This window comes from Rhododendron vialii, chromosome 1a (assembly GCF_030253575.1).
Source record: "Rhododendron vialii isolate Sample 1 chromosome 1a, ASM3025357v1".
NCBI classification, from domain to species: Eukaryota; Viridiplantae; Streptophyta; class Magnoliopsida; order Ericales; family Ericaceae; genus Rhododendron; species Rhododendron vialii.
Genome location: NC_080557.1, coordinates 39,243,263 through 39,262,092, shown reverse-complemented (window position 1 = coordinate 39,262,092; position 18,830 = coordinate 39,243,263). Strand labels below are relative to the sequence as shown.

The following is an 18,830-nucleotide window of genomic DNA, read 5'->3' as shown; positions in this document are numbered from 1 at the left end:
ACAAATTAATTTTAATCAAGCTTTTTGACAAACAAAACATAATATCAGACTCAAGTAGCTTAATTCGTTTAGCGGCTCTAGTACACAGGTAGGAGTGAAGAATATGTAGGGGTTTGTGTGTGAATTTTTAAATTCTAATGCCTTGGAAAACAATTAAGGAAGGATTAACTTAGCACAAAAATTAATCCTTGCGTTTGAATCCGGATTCCAACTGGATCCATACTGTTCAAATTTGAACACGAGGAAGGCATTATAGAAGTCACGCGTGGACAAATATGACAGTTTATGGTCCTTATTCCTTACGGAAGCAACATTTTCATTTCAAAAACTAGTTCGGTTGGGTTTCCAAAACCATTTCCATAACCCCAATTCATATTTCTCCAATTCTCTTTTGTTATTCAATTTTCTTGTTTCTTTGAAATGTTAAATAAGCGAAAAATTTGCCGTTTTCCTTCTACTCCCAAAAAAAAAAAAAGAAAAAAAAAAAGCAGTTTACATGAAAGCCGTAAGAAATTTTATATATTGGCCTAAATTGGCCTTACACGTATTAAGCTAGTCCAGGAACAAGTGGTAGGGCAAGATTCAGATGTTTGTGGCTCTAAAAATACATAACCAGATTTATTTGAAAATTGAATTTCCATGTATAATTGACAGGAAAAAAATTCTCAAGCTCAAGCATGCACGTCATGTAAATTTACCTTGTACTTCAAAAATAAATAGCCAGTTTTGTCAATATATAATGCAACAGCTAGGGACTCTGCTATGCACAGCATAGTGGTGAGCTCTTTGGACGGGTCCATCTCTAACTATGAGTGCAATTCGAACCATTCATTTTGTTCGGCTCGTCAAGCTAGTCTCACATGCCAAAAATGAGACTAAATATCGAAACCCAAAGGAGCAAACACTTTTTCCCATGTTAGAATCGATATCCAATCAATCTCTCTTTTGGGCACGGACAACAAGCTCGATGGGCCGAACAAAATGAAGTCCATAACTCATTGGCTTGGAACGGGAATTATCCAACGAGCACAGCACCCTGCCGTGTCGTGGGGGCACATAAGGACCCAAGTCCCATTATGCACTTGACCAAGTGTGCCAGATCGATTTCTGACGCATGCCATTATTAGGCTAACAAAACAGAGTAAACTTGGGGAAAATAGGCTCTGAGCAACAACCATGGTAAAGCAATGGCTGAAAAGTACTTAATAAAATGATAACAACCTACATAAGCACCCATGAACAAAATATGAGAATATGGTAACACCAAGGGTTCACCAATTCTAAACAAAACCAAGGAGCCCTCAAACCTCAAAAAACGGCGACCAGTCTCATTTGTGCAGATACAGTTGAAAGCAATACATAGGCAATTCAAAGGCCCTCCAACAAAGAAGACGAGACCTGGTAAAAAAGTATAGGCAAACGTAAAACAACTAAGTTGGCTTCCGCATGTTACGCCCTACACAAATTACTTCATCCACCAAAAGCAACTGGGATGTGATCACAGGCCTGTGGAAGTGTCAAAACAGGCTTTCTGTATGAGATCCATAACCAAAGAAACGAAGAACGCACAGAAAGCAAAATAGGCTTTTTATGAACATGTGATCTGATGGAAAGCCACAAGATGCTAGCAGTGTCGGAATGTACAAATGCAAATGAATGATCGTTATGATATGCTTGTACAACACGAGGAAGAAATGATTTACTAAGTACCCTGAGTTTATGATTTGGCACTTGACCGAGTAGTTGTCAAAAATACCCTCCATCTGAGGGTCAATAGATTCTCTAGTGTGTTGGTTTAATCCCACAATATTTCCTCCATCGTGCTCTCCCTATACAAATATCCAGATAGCATGAGAAGGTTGAATCAATTTCATAGGGAATTTTTAAGAAAAAGGATCATTACAGCCACAAATTGAATACTGTTAGAGCAATTATGACGTCTTGAGTGTCAAGGCCAGAATTTTCAGCTAGTGTCTTGGGAACCACCAGAAGGGCATCAGCAAAAGCTTCAACACCAAGTTGAGCACGCTGCTCCAAGTTTGTAAAACGAGCCATTGTCACATATGTATACATAAGGGCTTAGTAAAATGTGTTAAGAATGGGACTGTTCGTGGTATTAACAAAATTCTTAATTACCCCTTGAACAGTTTTCTTTACTTCATTCACTAGATATTGTCTGGCTGCAACTTCAAAAGCCCCTGCTCCCTGAACAAGAAGCAAGAAATATCATAGTTGAAAAAACAATACAGGGAAGAAATAAAAATCATTCGAAAAACCTAGAATGTGAAGATTTGGGTGAGTGCAAACAAGAGCTTCGGAACTGTAGAATAGGGGCTTAATTTTGACAAGAACATTCCTCAATTCTGCAGTTCCCCGTAGTAAATAGCGATTAGCGAGCAATCAGTTAGTCACTGCTTTTTATGACAAGGCTAAGCAGGACTAAATGCCAAAGATTAAATATTCAGGAAAAACTTATACAGCCTTTTCTCCATCATATTACAATTTCCATTTCCACATGAAAAAAAAAAACTAAATAAAGAAATAAATGTATATGTATATGCCTGAGTGTCGTCGTATGTGTCCATATAGCACATCATCCTTATGCAGCAAACACAAAGATACCTACCACATTACAAAAATGAACACCCGCAATGCTTCGAGATCCATTCAGAGTGTATCAGAAATCGCTAATTTAAAAAACCAAGAAACAAAACTTTTTCGTGACAAAAACAAGCGAGAGAAGAAAATAAAACAAAAGAATAAAACCCCGAAGGAATGTAATTTTAGTTGACTATTTGTTGCATATTCTAAGTACAATATATCTGTGAATGCTCATCCATGCCGTAGAGTTTGCTAATTGATGAATTGCAAAGCGAGTCAAATGCTTCACATGTTGAAAAATGTGCAACATTGATAGCAGACACAGATTTAAGATTTCAACTCACTAGGACTACAGATTCATCTTCAATTGTATTTTTCACTGCTCTCAGGCCATCACAAACAGCGTCCTTAATTTGGGCAATTGTTTGATCATTGGGTCCTGCACAGACAAGCATGGCAATGAATTGAATCACTACTGTATTTGACAAAAAGCAATCGGACTTTGAACATTTATGGACAATTTTAATGAAATAAACTGTCTAATCAACCAAATGGTATAATTAAATATCGTAGACTCAGTAAAGCTAGGAAAGCATTTCAAGTACATTTTATTAAGATTGTACAAGAGTGAGGATTCTTCACATTTTCCACAAATGTGTACTTGTCTTCTCCAAGAACATGCTTATACACGAGTCCCGCACATCCAAGGCAATCAGGAGTCAAGTCATCGACAGAGTTGACAGCCTCCCCACCACAAGCCAAGACCAAACGCTCCATATTTCTCCTCTTTGCCCTTCTAAGAACTATTATCTGAGAAACAAATCATTTAGCAAGTTGAAAAAAGAAGGGAAGTTAACCAAAAAACTTGCTCAGTTTCAACACCAATCAGGAAGGAAAAAAACTATACCCAATTGTATCTCCATTTAAAGGGTATAAGAGGGGTATTCGTACAAACCTAATCTTTGACATTAAATTCACAAAGACCCACCTAATTAACGAATGGAAATCGCAAGATTTAAATATAGAATTTGTAGCTGCTGTAGCTGAAGAGAAGCCCTTCTAGTGCTCCTACCATGTTTTTTTTTCACAGATAGGACAAGATATAAAATTCACTAAAAACATTTGTTTTATATAGTTTAGCCTATGCGGCAAATAATTTGTTAGTTGTTTAGGTGAGGTGAGGTAATCTTGCCTTCTAAGGAAAATATGTGGAATACCATAGCTGAAGGTATTAGAAAAATATCGAAAGAAGTTCTTGGGGAGTCGAAGGGAAAAGGCCCAATTTCTAAGGAGACATGGTGGTGGAATGACGAGGTTCAAACTACAGTAAAAGCCAAGAACAATTGCTTTAAAAAGTGGCAAAAGGACCGAAATGAGAAAAAATTTCAAGGTTATAAACAAGCTAGCAAGGAAGCTAAGAAAGCCGTTAAGGATGCTAAGTTGAAAGCCCATGAGAATTTCTACGCTAGACTCGATAGTAAAGATGGAGAAAAAATTATTTATAAACCTGCCAAGTTGCGAGAAAGGAGAGCTAGAGACGTTTCTCAAGTTAAGTGTATAAAATGTATTGATTTGGTGGTGTTGGTGAAAGACGAGGGGATCAGGGATAGATGGAAGTCGTATTTCGAGAAGTTGTTAAATGAGAAACATGAAGGAGGCATTGGTGGGGAGGAAGAGTATGTACCTGGCGAGAACATAGAATATGAATTTTATTGGAGAATACAAAAGTTCGAAGTGGTTAAAGCTTTGAAAAGGATGAAACTGGGTAAGGCCTTAGGACCAGATGGTATCCCTATTGAAGTGTGGAAAAGTCTAGATGACCTGGGAGTGACTTGGTTGACGAAGTTGTTTAACAAGATTATTATGACTAGGAAGATGCCCGACGAAAGGAGAAGGAGCACTCTAGTACATATCTATAAGAATAAAGGGGATATTCAAAGCTACAACAGCTATAGAGGTATTAGATTGATGAGTCAGACGATGAAGTTGTGGGAAAGAGTTATTGAGCATCGCTTAAAGATGGTGACTACCGTGTCAGAGAAACAGTTTGGGTTCATGCCTGGAAGATCAACCATGGAAGCTATCTACCTATTAAAGAAAATGATAGAAAAACACAAAGCAAAAAGGAAGGATCTCCGTATGGTTTTCATAGACTTAAAAAAGGCTTATGATAGGGTTCTTAGAGACATCATATGGTGGGTTCTGGAGAGAAAGGGAGTGACCAAAGGGCATATCGATGTGATTAGAGACATGTATGAAGGTGCCGTCACCAGTAGGGGAAACGAGTGAATTTCCAATCACTGTAGGATTGCATCAAAGGTCAGCCTTGAGCCCGTACCTTTTTGCCTTAGTTATGGATGAATTGACTAGACAATTTCAGAAAGATATCCCATGGTGTATGATGTTTGCAGATGACATTGTCCTCATAGATGAAACCACTAGAAGTGTTAATACAAAACTAGAAATTTGGAGGGAAAAATTAGAGTCAAAAGGGTTTTCGGATAAGTAACAGTAAAACTGAATATATGGTGTGCAAATTTAGTGGTACCAGTAGTGCGCACGAAGAAAGAGTAATGATCCAAGACCAAGAGATACCTAAGAGTGATCATTTTAAGTACTTAGGCTCAATTATTAGTAGAGATGGAGAAATTGCCGATAATGTGACCTATAGGATCCAAGTGGGGTGGCTCAAGTGGAGGAGCGCTACTAGTGTACTGTGTGACAAAAAGGTATCCATAAAATTGAGGAAAAATTCTATGGAACTGCCATTAGACCAACAATGCTTTACGAGACAGAATGTTGGCCTATTAAAAAATAATAGGTGAACAAGATGAGTATAGATGAGTATAGCGGAAATGAGAATGTTGAGGTGGATGTGTGGTAAGACTAGACGAGACAGGATTAGAAATGAAACGGTTCGTGAGATAGTAGGACTAGCACCCATAGAAGAGAAGTTGAGGGAAAATAAACTAAGGTGGTTTGGGCATGTCTACCGTAGACCAGGAGATGCAGTAGTTAAGAGAGCGGATAGGATAGCTTTGGGTAGCAATGCTACGGGAAGAGGTAGACCTAAATTGACATTAGATGTTGTGGTGCGCAACAATACGAGTATAGTAGGTTTGTGTGAACAAGTGGCCCATGATAGAGCTCAATGGAGAAAAACGATTCATGTAGCCGATCCCAAGTGATTGGGACATAAAACTCGGTATGGTTTGGTTTGGTTAGGTAATCTTGCCTTCTCTTCTTCACTGTTGTCATTTCCAATCTTTCACTCATTATTTTATCACTTTCTATATACATGATTGGGAAAAGAGAAAATGAATTATCCACTATACAAAAAAAAAACATCCATTGGTAGATAACAACCAATTTGGCAATCTGATTATCAGTTCACACAAAGTAATGGTAATTGACAGAACACTATAAATGAGATTTGGAGTCCCCTGAAAGGTTAGAATATGACGTCAAAAGCAGCAGAACTTGCACACAGGGTAGAGTGTCAAGAGACCTGACAAAATTCAGGGAAAAGTAAACTACTCTAAAAATAACTACTGGCAACATTAGTGTAACAAGTACAATAAACTGGGAGTAAGCATGGCTTACCCCTTCCCTTGCAAGAAAGTCCCAAAGATGGAGGATCAATCCCTTTCTGATTGATAACGACAAAGTTGTTATCATTACCGGAGCAAACCTAAACATCAAGCAAAGTCTTGTTTAGAGGCATCAAACTTAGAAAGCCTTAACAACAATATGAGAGTAGTTCTACATGCTAAAGTCAGCAACTTGTTCTTTAGCTCAATGATTTTCTTCACCCTCTCATCAACTGAATGCCTTTCTACTGCAACTCTGCTCTGCACTTGAGTAGAGAAATCCTGCATTTACTTCACTGAGATAGAAAATGAATACATGTCAGCCTTGACATGCCCACAGTTAATCAAGCATGTTAAGTAAACAGGTTGATAGAAAAAAGAAAGAGTGTGAAGTTAATAAGTAGTTCGAGGTTGTTAATGACCCAAACAAAGTTTGTTACGTAGTAACATTGACTTATGCAAACCCACCTCCCCTTCGAAAAATTGCAAAACTCAGCACAACGGAAAATTTGAGATGGTAGGCAAGAATGCTTCCCTGTCTAGATGACCTAAACGGCTAAACCTTACAATACTCCCCCATAACTCCTCAAATGCAGTCATACCTTCATAAACTTGCACCATAACTCAATTTTAAGCTCCTCAGGGTTCCATAAATCAAGAACTTGAATTTCCTTTCCAAATAAACTTTTCTTCATGTTAACACAGAAACACTTGCATATAGAAAAGTAAATTCACCTTGCCCCTCTCCTACCAACATGGCTTAAAAGCATTTACCTTTTCTCATACTCCAGGCCTACATTGCACGTCAAGATATGACAGTTCTCAGTTCTCCTCTTCATGTCAGGATGTCTTGAACCTTAGTTGTAGGGATCTCCTAAAGTGGTGTCGCTCCCCACCATGGGAGCTCGTTTTTGCACTCCCAACTAAGGAGCTTGACGGGATCCCTCTCCCATTGAGATGGGAACTCGCTCCTTACAAAGATGGGAGCTTTTGTATGATCTTTGTATGAAAAAACAAGGATTTATCACTTGGCTTTATTATTGGTCTTTGATGAACTCGTATATCTAGCCCAAGTCATGATATCTTGAAAAGAAAACCCTTATGGAGGACTTGGCCTTTATTTTACTTCCTAAAATGATTGTACTTTTAAAGGAAATACTCTATGCTACAATATTTTAATAATATATGTACACACGCTCCCAATCTTGGGAGCTTCTGCATTCCCTCACTCCTGCTGCCGCTCCGTGCACTAAGTCTTGAACCATGATCTAGGACAAGACCCTCAACCTAGAAAATTTTAATCATATTGTGAGAAAATGAGACCTCATGGTAAAAACTCTCTTTCTCTCACAAACACATACACAAACGCCTGTCCATACATGCACAATATGGCACCAAAAATTTAGTATTCCTTGTTAACCATAATTGTAATGGGCAGAGCCTTCCATGGGTTGCCCACTTTGTTACACACAAGATATTTCTTCCAGAGGGACTTTCTCTCGACAACTTGCAGCTAACGGAAGAGCAGAAGACAAAGGAGACTGAAAATCATTTTACCATTTGTCCTTGTTACAGCATTGATCTCTAACAAACGCATCTAACATGCATTTACTAAGCATCTACTACTTTGATCTCTAAGAATTAAGACCACTTAAACACGAAAAAAGCTTTGTTCTCTTCAACAATTGCCACAAAACATACGATATTCAGCAGTTTAAATATCTGCTAGAATCGAGCACTCAACAACTAACCTGCATTCTCTGATTATTCTGTAAGAGAAAAATTGAAAAAGTATGCATTTTGGAGATACTTCTCAAACAACTTAATATGCAATCAAGAAAAGGCAATAATCTCACACAGCCTTAAAATGATGAAAAAAGGAGGCTCTAAAATAAACAGTTCTCTTTTGTGTAACTTTGTTTGGATAGGACATAGGAAGTTTGAACATAAATACAAATAGGTTCAGTAGTTCCTTAAAGGGAAGAAAATACTCTCAGTTTTCACTCTATCAAAGAAATTGACAGGATCTTCACAAATACCGGAGAACCGCACCAGGCATATTTGTCAAAACAGAACTAAAATTCTTCCCTACAATATGTTTTCCCAAAGTTGCTAACTACTTCAGGAACTAAATCCCACCAAGCAGAGCGACAAACTGATTAACAACCAAAGCTTATGGTGAATGATAACATAAGTGAAATCTGTGACAACTCCTGATCAACGATTCAACGGTTGAGCAATTAAACAATATTTTTCCCTTGACACTCTGTTACTACATAGAAGTACCCTTTCTAAAAATAAGTAACATATGCTGCAACCTGAAACCATAGCTGGCATAACAGGATATCCAACTTTGTAAACGCACACACAAATGCAGATGTAACTGGACGACAAGAAAATTTAGACCTACCAAACGGGTGTCTACATCAAACTTATGGCGCATGTGCATAATCTCAACCATAAACAGGTCAATAGCTTCCTCAGGATTCCAAATGCGAAGTACCTGTCAACACACGGATAGTTGCATCATAATCGGATAAGGTGACGATAATTTCAAGACTACCAAAAAATGGTAAATAATCGCACAAGATTACGAGATCTACAGAGATAGCCATCACGAGACGCAGAAATAACTGGAGTAGTACAAAGTCGACCTAATACTCCTGAACCAGAAATCAGTTTTTTCTACCACAATGCAAAGCGAAATCACCGGGAACACTCACCGCATTTACAACTATGTCCGTCAATTGATCTGCTAGTGCTTCATACAACTGCGTGAGAATACAACATGAAACAATAAAAAATCTAACAGAACACTGATGATGTTAAACCAGAAAGGGGAGGGTGAAACAAGAAAAATAAGATAAAAAGATGAATAACCTTTGTTCTTAAGGTTGTCCTTGCTACCATCTTCAGTATCTCTTTATCAGGTTTATCGCCCATCACTACGGGGGTCTTGAATTTTTCAAGATACTGCAGTGTTGCTCTCTTGGCAATTTTGAAACCGTCAACCAGTACACGAGGGTGCATCCCTACAGAAAAAAATTACTGTTATATAAAAACCAAACAAGATGAAGCAAGGGAATAAATATACTTATAGCAATTGCTTCACCCTACAAAGCTGACAATCAAGCATCTATGTTGTGCAACCTAAAATTATAGTGAAACATATAGAAATGAAAAAAATAGGTTTGCATTCCACCCCCATGCAAAACAACTAGTTAAAGTTTTGGCACACTCTAGTAATCGGTCCATGATCTTTGAAACCAAAGATAAAACATAAAAACAGGACACATTGAATGTAAGAGTACAGCTATATCAAAGCAGAATTTTGACCTTGATCAATATAACGTTTAGATTGTTTCATAAGTTTGCCAATGAACAAGACGGTGGAAGTTGTTCCATCCCCACTAATATCATCTTGGGCAACTGCAGTCCTTGCAATCATAATTGCAGTTGGATTTTGGATTTGCTGCAAACATAAAAAAGCTTTTAGTTTCCTGTACCCCAAGAATAAGCTGCAAAACTCAATCAATGGTACCAAAGCACCAAAAATAAGATGGAAATGCTGTATATTAGTAGGGTGGCTCCAGTACCTTGCGTCCAAATGCTTGGACACAACAAGAAAGCTAAATCTTTTTGGAATTGTGCCTTTTCTCAAAATTTTCAGTTGTTTGGTCGGAATGCAATGCAAGGATTGTTAAAGGAAAAATATGACGTAATTGAAGCTTTATGGGGTAGGATTTGCTATCTGTCATCATTTTGGGTGTTGGCTTTTCCTCCTTAAAGGGAATTCCACTGTTCCTAATTTCTAGAGGTTGGAGAGAAGTTTGTAATATGCAGTTTCGAGGGGTTTCTTTATCTTGTCCCCTACCATTTGTGCTTTTCACATATTATTGATAATTGTTTATTGCTTGCTGATAAAAATAATAAGCAGAAAAAACTAGCACTATCTCAGCTAAGTTTTGACATCATGATTCTTTGCCTTCGTTGCTCTTCAACTATTTATTCATGCTTCAAATGAAGCTGAAATAGCTCACTATGGAAATTTCTAAGGATACGCTCTAACACACTAAAAGGGATGAAAATGTAATTAAACAAGAGCAAACCTTATTGGTATGCACAACGATAGAACTGCATCCATATTGTTCTTCAACTGAACAACTAATTCACCGGCTTTGGACAATACTGTACTATCATGTAATGATTTGATTTCCCTAACGCCCCAATCAGTTGCAAGGAAAGGAAATGAAAGCATGGGAATGTTGAACTATCCTGCATTTTTAATGTGTTCAGTTATTAGGAAAGTTGTCGGACTCACATCCCATTAGGATCACCTTTCCCTCTAACTTGTCCTGCAAAAACCACAAGATTCTGCAGGAATCTTGTTGCTAAACTGATTTCTACATAATTAAACTAATACTTTTCAACTTTCTCTTACGTTTGTTATATTGAATGAACGGATAAAGAAAAATACGTTTTATTTTCTTTGTTTCATTTCGCTATAATTTTCTCGGAAATAATTTTCATGCACTAATTTCTTAACAAATGAACGGAGCCCAAGTGACACTTCATTACTACGACTTCTAATCCATAACAACCTCTCACAGATGAAGAACTCATTTTGACCATCCCACACCTCAATGCCGAAAGAACACAAAAATCACTCGTATTACCCTCAGTTGCGTAGAAAAGAAGTATCATCAAACAGAAAGTTGCAAACCAGCTAAAAATTAACCAGATCAGGAAATCTAGGTTTCCTGTGAGATACAGTGATATTAGAGAACCAACCATTTCTTTCAAGAGTGTGTTACCATCTTTAGTGAGCTTAATGTCCCCTGATCCACCAACATGCCTAAAAAAAGAGAGAAAATGAGACAATGCAAGACAAGGGTTACTAAAACTAATACTCCGTCCGACCCAGAAAAATTGTCGGGTCTACAAAATAAGAACTTTAAAAAATGTATTTTGGTTCAAAAGATTTCAAACTTTTTTTTTCCCGCAAGATACTAGATATCAACAAGTCCTTTTCATTTTTTTAAAAAGGTAAGAATTCGAATAAAAATATATTCTTTCTAAGTTACCATTTTACGGACCAGGGTATCTTAGACTAATATATCACCGATTTTAGCCTCTATTTCATTTTCCCAATGACAAACTAGATTTCTATCACAAAGTTTTTGCGCAACACGATACCAATCACGAGCATCTAACTAATAAGTAGGTAAAAAGTTGCTAAAAAATAAGATGAAATGTGGCATTTTAAAAACAAAAAGACATATGAGTGCTCACACTCACATCTTGATGGTGCCTTTGGGACCGAGATTGGTCTTGAGAACGACTTGCAAGCCCTTGGCGGCATTAATATTCATGTGCAGCACGGCAGACCTGTTCAGGCGTTCGGGTTCAACACTCAGAGCCGACATTTTTTCGCTGCTAGAAAATAAGCACAGAAATGAGAACAGAACAACCGACAAACAGAGCCTATGTATATACGTACTTGGATAGACGTGTGTATCAGCGTCGATTTTACTCCGTCAAAAACTCGTCAATCTGCAATTTGAAATCCAGGACTTTCTCCTTCGTTCCTTTCACAGTAAGGTAGCCCATGCAAAACATTCTATCTCTCAGAGATCCTACTAAGAGAGGCAGCGAGAAAGAGAGAGAGAGAGAGAGAGAGAGATACATTTTCACAGGTAAATACATACACTCAGAGAGGCCAGAAGACGGATACAAATTGAAGCTCTTTTTGCGTGTTCGGAGATTTAGGGTTTGTACGGTAACAAATTTGAAGGCCAAGATCGTGTTTTTTCGGAGCGTATTTTGTGTGAAACGACGCTGATACAGAAGTGTTTAATCTGTATCAAGTAAATGAAGCAAGTGGGAGTGATTACCAGAGAACAGTTGAACTGAGCAAGCAGATCGTGGGCTGCGGATGGGTGGCTGCGTCAGTAGGGAGGAGAGGGAGAAGCGGGAGAGAAGCGATTCAAGCGAGAAGTAGGGTGGGAAGAAAGTTTTAAGTTTTTTTTTTATTTAGTTATTCATCGTAATTTTTTATGTTAATTATTCGTCTCAACAACATAAATTAAAAAAATTTAAAAATGTGGATTGATGTTAAAAAAATTTAAATAAGATAGCACTGTTTAATATATTTTTTCGTCATTTGTGGACATTTTTTTGTTTCTGGTCATAATTTTATACTTTTTAAACTCCTTTCTTCGAAATAGATAATTAATTCAAAAAATATCACGCGAATTTAACCAAATTTTAAAAAAGAAGAACAAAATACACAAAACGAAGAAAAAAAATAAATTTACATGGAGTTTCAAAATCGTAGGGTGATGGAAATTGGGTTCTGTTCCTCACCTTTAAGAACCATTATTTGCAATGGAAAGGAGTTTGTAAAACTTAGCCAAATATCAATTGCACCTTGGCCTCTCAATAGATTGGATCCGATCCGAATCTAATAACGTTGATCCAATAATCTGAATTCGGTAATCCAAATTCGGATCGGATTAAATCCGTTATCAATCCGAATCAGAACTTTAATTTTTTAAAATTTAAAAAAAAAACAGTAAATTTTTTATTGGGAGGCTTAATTATCCATTCTCAAATCTCATCCAACTTAAGTATTCATCCTCCATTTTTTAAACAGTTATGATTTCATCCCTGTTTTTTTTATACCAAAAGTGCCCTATATATATATATATATATATATACCAGAAAATGAGACCAAAACATAATCTTTCTCATCCCGTCCCACGATTTCCGTTCAATCCCTAAAATTATGAATCCCAAAAATTCGGGTGGGATTATATATAAGTAAGCATCTCTCTCTCTCTCTCTCTCTCTCTCTCTCTCTCTCTCTCTCTCTCTCTCTCTCCAAAGTCCTCCATTCGTCCTCCATAAACAGCCGTCGCCATTCACACGTCCTCCGGTGGGCGGCGATCCACTCATCGTCCGACGTCTTCCGTTCTATCGCCGTCGTTTCCCTCCTCCCTCTCGCCGATCAATCATCCTCCGTCGTCATCAATGAAGCCGATAGAAATCTCCCTTCGGTACTGTTGCTGTCGACCGATTCCCTCCTCCCTTTCGCCAATCAATCATCTTCTATCGTCAATGAAGTTTAACGGAGAAGTGGGCGTTATCGTTGTCGCCGGAGCAAATCTTCAAGATGTAGTGATTTGAAGTTTTTTTTTTGTTTATATGGTTTGGGTATTCATGGTTTATTAACCATGAATCGGCGATTGAATATTCCTGTTTATTTTCTCGTCTTGTTCGTTGATTTTTTTTATTTATGGCTTGTTTGGGTATTCTTATTAATGAAGGTTTCCATGACGATACACAGATTGAATGGTTTTTTGTTTATTTGAACCATTTACCATGAAATATTTGTTCGAATCATGAGATATTAATCGTGTCCACGTCGTAATCGTCATGGTAATTTAACCATGTAACGGTTTGAATATATCATGTTATATTTTTTTTTACGGTAATTTAGCCATGTTCCATGTAATAAGAGCAATGAAAAATATGACTTTCTGTTATCTGGTTGGCCAACTTGAAAAATGAAGAAAAAATGCAAATATGTGGTCAACTTATCATGTTATATTCCTAAAAATAAGTAATGAATCATATTAAAATTTACCAAGTCCCATTGAATTAGGAAAATAATCCAATCCAATCCAATCCCACTAAATTGGAAAAACAATCAAATCCAATCCCACTAAATTAGGAAAGCAATATAACATAATATATGTATATCATAGTGAAAAGGGTAAGAAAGGTAATTCACACACTAAAAGGATGAAAACATAAGTATGAAAAAAGGGCGGGATGAATTCTTACATGACATGGATAAAGAGAATGAATATTTAAATATTCCTTTTTTATTTTGAAAAAAAATTGTTTAAGAAGTTGTATTTTTATTTTAAATTTAAATTTTTTTTGGAAAATAATTTTTTTGAATTTTTTTTTATTTTTTTTGCTAAAATTTTTGAAGTAAAAAAGTTTTCAAATCGGATAAGGATTTTTTAGATCCGGATCCGGATTACCACTATCGGATTTAAGTTTTATTAGATCCAGATCGAATTCGAGTCTTATCGAATTCGAATTCATCGGGCCTATTGACAGGCCTAATTGCACCATGTGAATTGCAGTATGTTACAAAGATATGAACGGTGGGACCTCCTAGGACCCAAAAATACATTTTGGATGTTCAACTTCCAATGGTACGTGAGTTGCTGGAGACGGACATGTGGACGTGGCTTTTGAGAGAGTCTAGTTATATTTCTCTTCCACTATTCAATTCTCGCATGCACTCTTTTCGTTCATATCACCTCTCACCTTACAAACCACCTCGGGCACAGGTGCCAGTCACCATCGAGGTGCCAGTGCACAGGTGTCAAATAAGGGGTCGAAGGATAATCTTTAAGAGAGTTGCTATATGTACCGACCATGGGGAGGGAAAACGTACCGACGGCCGTCCGCGGGCCGTCTCCGGCCACCGGACGGCCGATCCGAACCGTCCAAAAATTCTATAAAAAAAAACCGATGGCCCACGCGAGAATCAATGGCATCCAAGGTATGTAGGGTGCTTGATCCAAGCTCCCTTTTTTCGTGTATATATGTACACATATATACACAAAAAAAGGGAGCTTGGATCAAGCACCCTACACACCTCGGATGCTATTGATTCCCGCGAGAGCCCCATCGGTTTTTTTTTATAGAATTTTTGGACGGTTCGGATCGGCCGTCCAGTAACCGGAGACTACCCGCCGGCGGCCGTCGGTACGTTTTTCCTCCCCCAATGGTCGGTACTCATAGATTTTCTGAATCTTTGAGCATTGGAAGTAATTTCGAGGGACAACATTCTCTAATTGATTGCACTTTTTCAATTTTCACAGGAGTGAAAATTGTCAGAGCCATTATCCAAATTTTTTTTATTGCAAGGTTACAGCAAGTTTATCAATATAAAGCTAAACTACCATGTGAACAGTTCTCAATTCTATTGTAGCTATCAATTTTTTCTTTCACAACTACATCAACACAATCCATTTTACCTATCATCTATTAAAATATTATTTTTTTTCCTTTTTCCAATATTAAAAATAAAGAGAGGAGAAAGGAGGAAAGAGAGAGAAAAGAAACAATAAAAAAAGAAAAGATTATGAATAGTGCTTAGGTAAAAATGACTAAGAACTATTCACAAATGGATTTTATCTCTTATTTTACCTAATCTAGTGCAAACAAGTTTTTGTGATTTTTCTCTCCAAAATAGAGAAAAATATATTTTACATTGTTTGATGTACTTGCTCTTAGATCCAATCTAAAGTGGAGCCTGAAATCCTTGACAATAATGTGTTAACACCAAAGTTGACAAGATCGAACATCGCACAAGTTGTTCAATCGGTAAAAAGAGGATGGTGAACGATGAGTAATTAAATTTTTAGACGTGCTAGGACCATCGCACCTCTCCCACAGCTTGGTTCAAAGTTGAAATTTAGAACATCAAGCTGGCCTTGTGGTCAAGGTCTGAGACTCATAGGTTTGCTCCCTCCAAAGGTCTCAAGTCGAAACATCGTAGGTTCTATCAACTCCTTTGTAGCCAGTTCTTTCGGGACATTTCCGCTTTAATTAAGCACTCACCTAGTGAGACGGTGGAATTAGTCCCTCGGGATTAATCGAGGTCCGAGTATAAGCTGGCATAGAAACCTAAGTCATAAAAGAAGAAGAAGAAGTTGTATTTGAGACTCCTGATGCTTTTCAACAGATCAGGTAGGCAAATGTGTGAGGGCAAACTCATGTATAATACTACTATGTCTTACATTGTAACCATCTTCTTCTTTGATACGATGACCACTGTTTGAGAATGACTTTAATATATAGCAGTCTTATTGGAGTACCTTGAAATATGTAATTCTTTTATATTGATAATGCGCAATGAAGATTTGGAGGACTTGTCACTATAAGTACACAGTCACCCACTATAGGTATGTAAATTATGTCAAACTTAGTGCACGAGACTTCCATTTACAATAGGTTGAGAATATTCACCGTAGTAAGCGGCAAACGACAACATTGCCTTTCTTTTTTGGAGGCTAATTATTAATGTTTGGACCGGCTATTGTTTATATATTCGTAAAATAGGACACACTCTACATGCCCTTTCGTAAATGCACTAAGAATAGTAGGGTTTTTTTTTTTGCCAGGCTATAGGATGTTAGTACGATTAGTGTTGCAGGCCAACATCATTACATCAACTTGAACCTGAAACCTCACACATTGGCATCTAAGTGCCCGCTCACGACTGCTTGAGCTATAGCTCGGGGTCAAGTGTAGTACTTGCATAACTAATGCCTAAAACCGGTTATAATGGAAACACCAAAACCTCAAAACTGTAAAGCACAATTCTCATTTCATATTAATGAATTCTCGTATCTGAAGTTTTAATGTCTGTACCTTCTCATAGTTATATGACAATGATCCATCCATAATTAACACCACAGAACCTCATAAATCCATGTACAAAAGAGAAAGCTAGGATATGGTGAAAATGGCTCAGTACACCATAATGTACTACTCCAATTGTCATTCCAAAATTGGCTCCAAATCTTTTTTGCTAAGCTAAAAAGGATGGAGGAGAGGGTGACCAAGCATATATAGCAACCCTCCCTTGGCGCACAATCATAGGGACTTCAGACCCATTGCGGATCCCGGGAGGGACCAAATTAAGAGTCATAGCAACTACCGTCCCACCAAGAGCTAGTGGGCCAAAGCTGAAAAGAGGAGAAGGACCAAATTCGAGAGGGCGCCGCTAACACAACTCAAACTTTGGTACCTCCTACCTCGCCCAAACCCAAAGGGAGTAAAGCCTTGACCAACTTGGCTATTCCTCTGCAAAATTGACAACTTCACTAATTATCTGATCTCTGATCCATAATTTGCAGAGCATCAAGGACACTACCAGTTCTGATTCCTTATTCCTTTCTTTCATTTTTCCCTCCAGCTTTGTTCGGATGGCGTAGATAAGATTTCTGATTAGCTTGTATTGCTGGGTCAATATTGTTCGATTTGTTCTGGCATTGACATGTTTGGTGATTTGGAGGCCAAATGATTCGCTTGGGTACCGAGAAAATAGTTGTGGTCCTTGTGGGTGCATTTTTCTTCGAGCTATGATGCCGTTTTGTCCATTTCTCCTTTTAATTGCTTTGTAACACTTTTGTACGTAGGCGTTCAAATTTTAATGTGGAGTTTCTAGTAACTTTATGCACAAAGTGAAACGTTTGCGTACATAAATGAAGCGTGAAAATCAATTTTCATATTCTTTTGTTGAAAACAAAAACAAAACAAAAAAAATCTTTGCCCGTATGGCCTATTTGCTCTGATGATCTGACCACGCCAGTCGTCAGTCTTGGCTTTGGTTAAACTGAAGGAGATGGAAAGTACAGAAATCTCTCTCTCTCTCTCTCTCTCTCTCTCTCTCTCTCTCTCTCTCCCGACAAAGCTTGGTGGTGGTGGTTCCCTCTTCTTCCTTGACCCCATATCTTCAAAGTTTTTCAATCCTTTCAGTTTTTTCTCCAACACCTTTTTAGTTAGTCAAGCCTACTTCAAAAGCAACCAATTACAATCCTCTCTCTCTCTCTCTCTCTCTCTCTCTCTCTCTCTCTCTCAAATACATATACATGTACATATATATCAAGCCAGCCTTGTGTCCGTTGGTGTTACTGTGAACTTGTTTTCACATGCACAATCACACCCTTTATATATAGTATATGCATTTTCAATACCATCATACAAAACTTAATTATACAGTCTTCAATAGATGATTGTAGAAATCTTCGTGACGTACATTAGGATGCAATGATGGCTCTAGCTAACTAAATGTATATATAACTGCCTGCCTTAATTTAGTGGTGGGATTTGTTGAGGGTACAAATTTTGACTCTTAGGTAAACTCACCAACTTTCTTTTGAAAACAGGTTGCGAAAGGGAAAAAACACTTGAAAAGAAAAGTAAGGAGGACATTGAGTAGTCTTACGTGTCTAACTTCCCGCAATCCCCGGTAGCAGCAGTCTTATGGAGTCAAAACATGGTTTATGCAAGTTGATTCGGGAACCACTCTTCATTATCAAAAAATAAAAAATGAACATAGTCAGTGTTTTCTGCCTAATTTTATATTGTTCTTGTTGACGAGAATTAACTTCATGGAATTGTAAGCAAGAAAATTGGTTTCAAAATTAGGAATTCCGGTCGGGAAGTTCTCCTTTGGTGTGTTGGTGTCGTTTTCTGGATCACGAGCCTAAGCGATAAGTCTTTTGTTTGGAAAACAAAAGGACAACGATGATCTGTCAATTATTCTATATAAAACTAACCGTGATGGCATAATTATTGTAACTTTTGCGCATTCGGCGCGTTTCAAATCAATGCTTATCATGTGAAAAGGGGTCTCAAACAGCTTAACGCGTTTTTTCTGGGCCAATCAAAATATTATTGCATCAATATCTCTCTAATATTTCCTCAAATTAAAACTTACTAACAGAGACTACTATAGGAATGCAGAGAGAGAGAGAGAGAGAGAGAGAGAGAGAGAGAGAGAGAGAGAGATACAATCCCAATACGTTGAGAGAGAGAGAGAGA

The 18,830-nt window shown here is 37.6% G+C and overlaps 1 pseudogene; it reads right to left on the bottom strand.

Annotated features, from left to right (window-relative positions):
* Positions 1-1,190: 1,190 nt before the first annotated feature.
* Positions 1,191-12,142, bottom strand: LOC131329472 (T-complex protein 1 subunit zeta 1-like; annotated as a pseudogene).
* Positions 12,143-18,830: the final 6,688 nt, after the last annotated feature.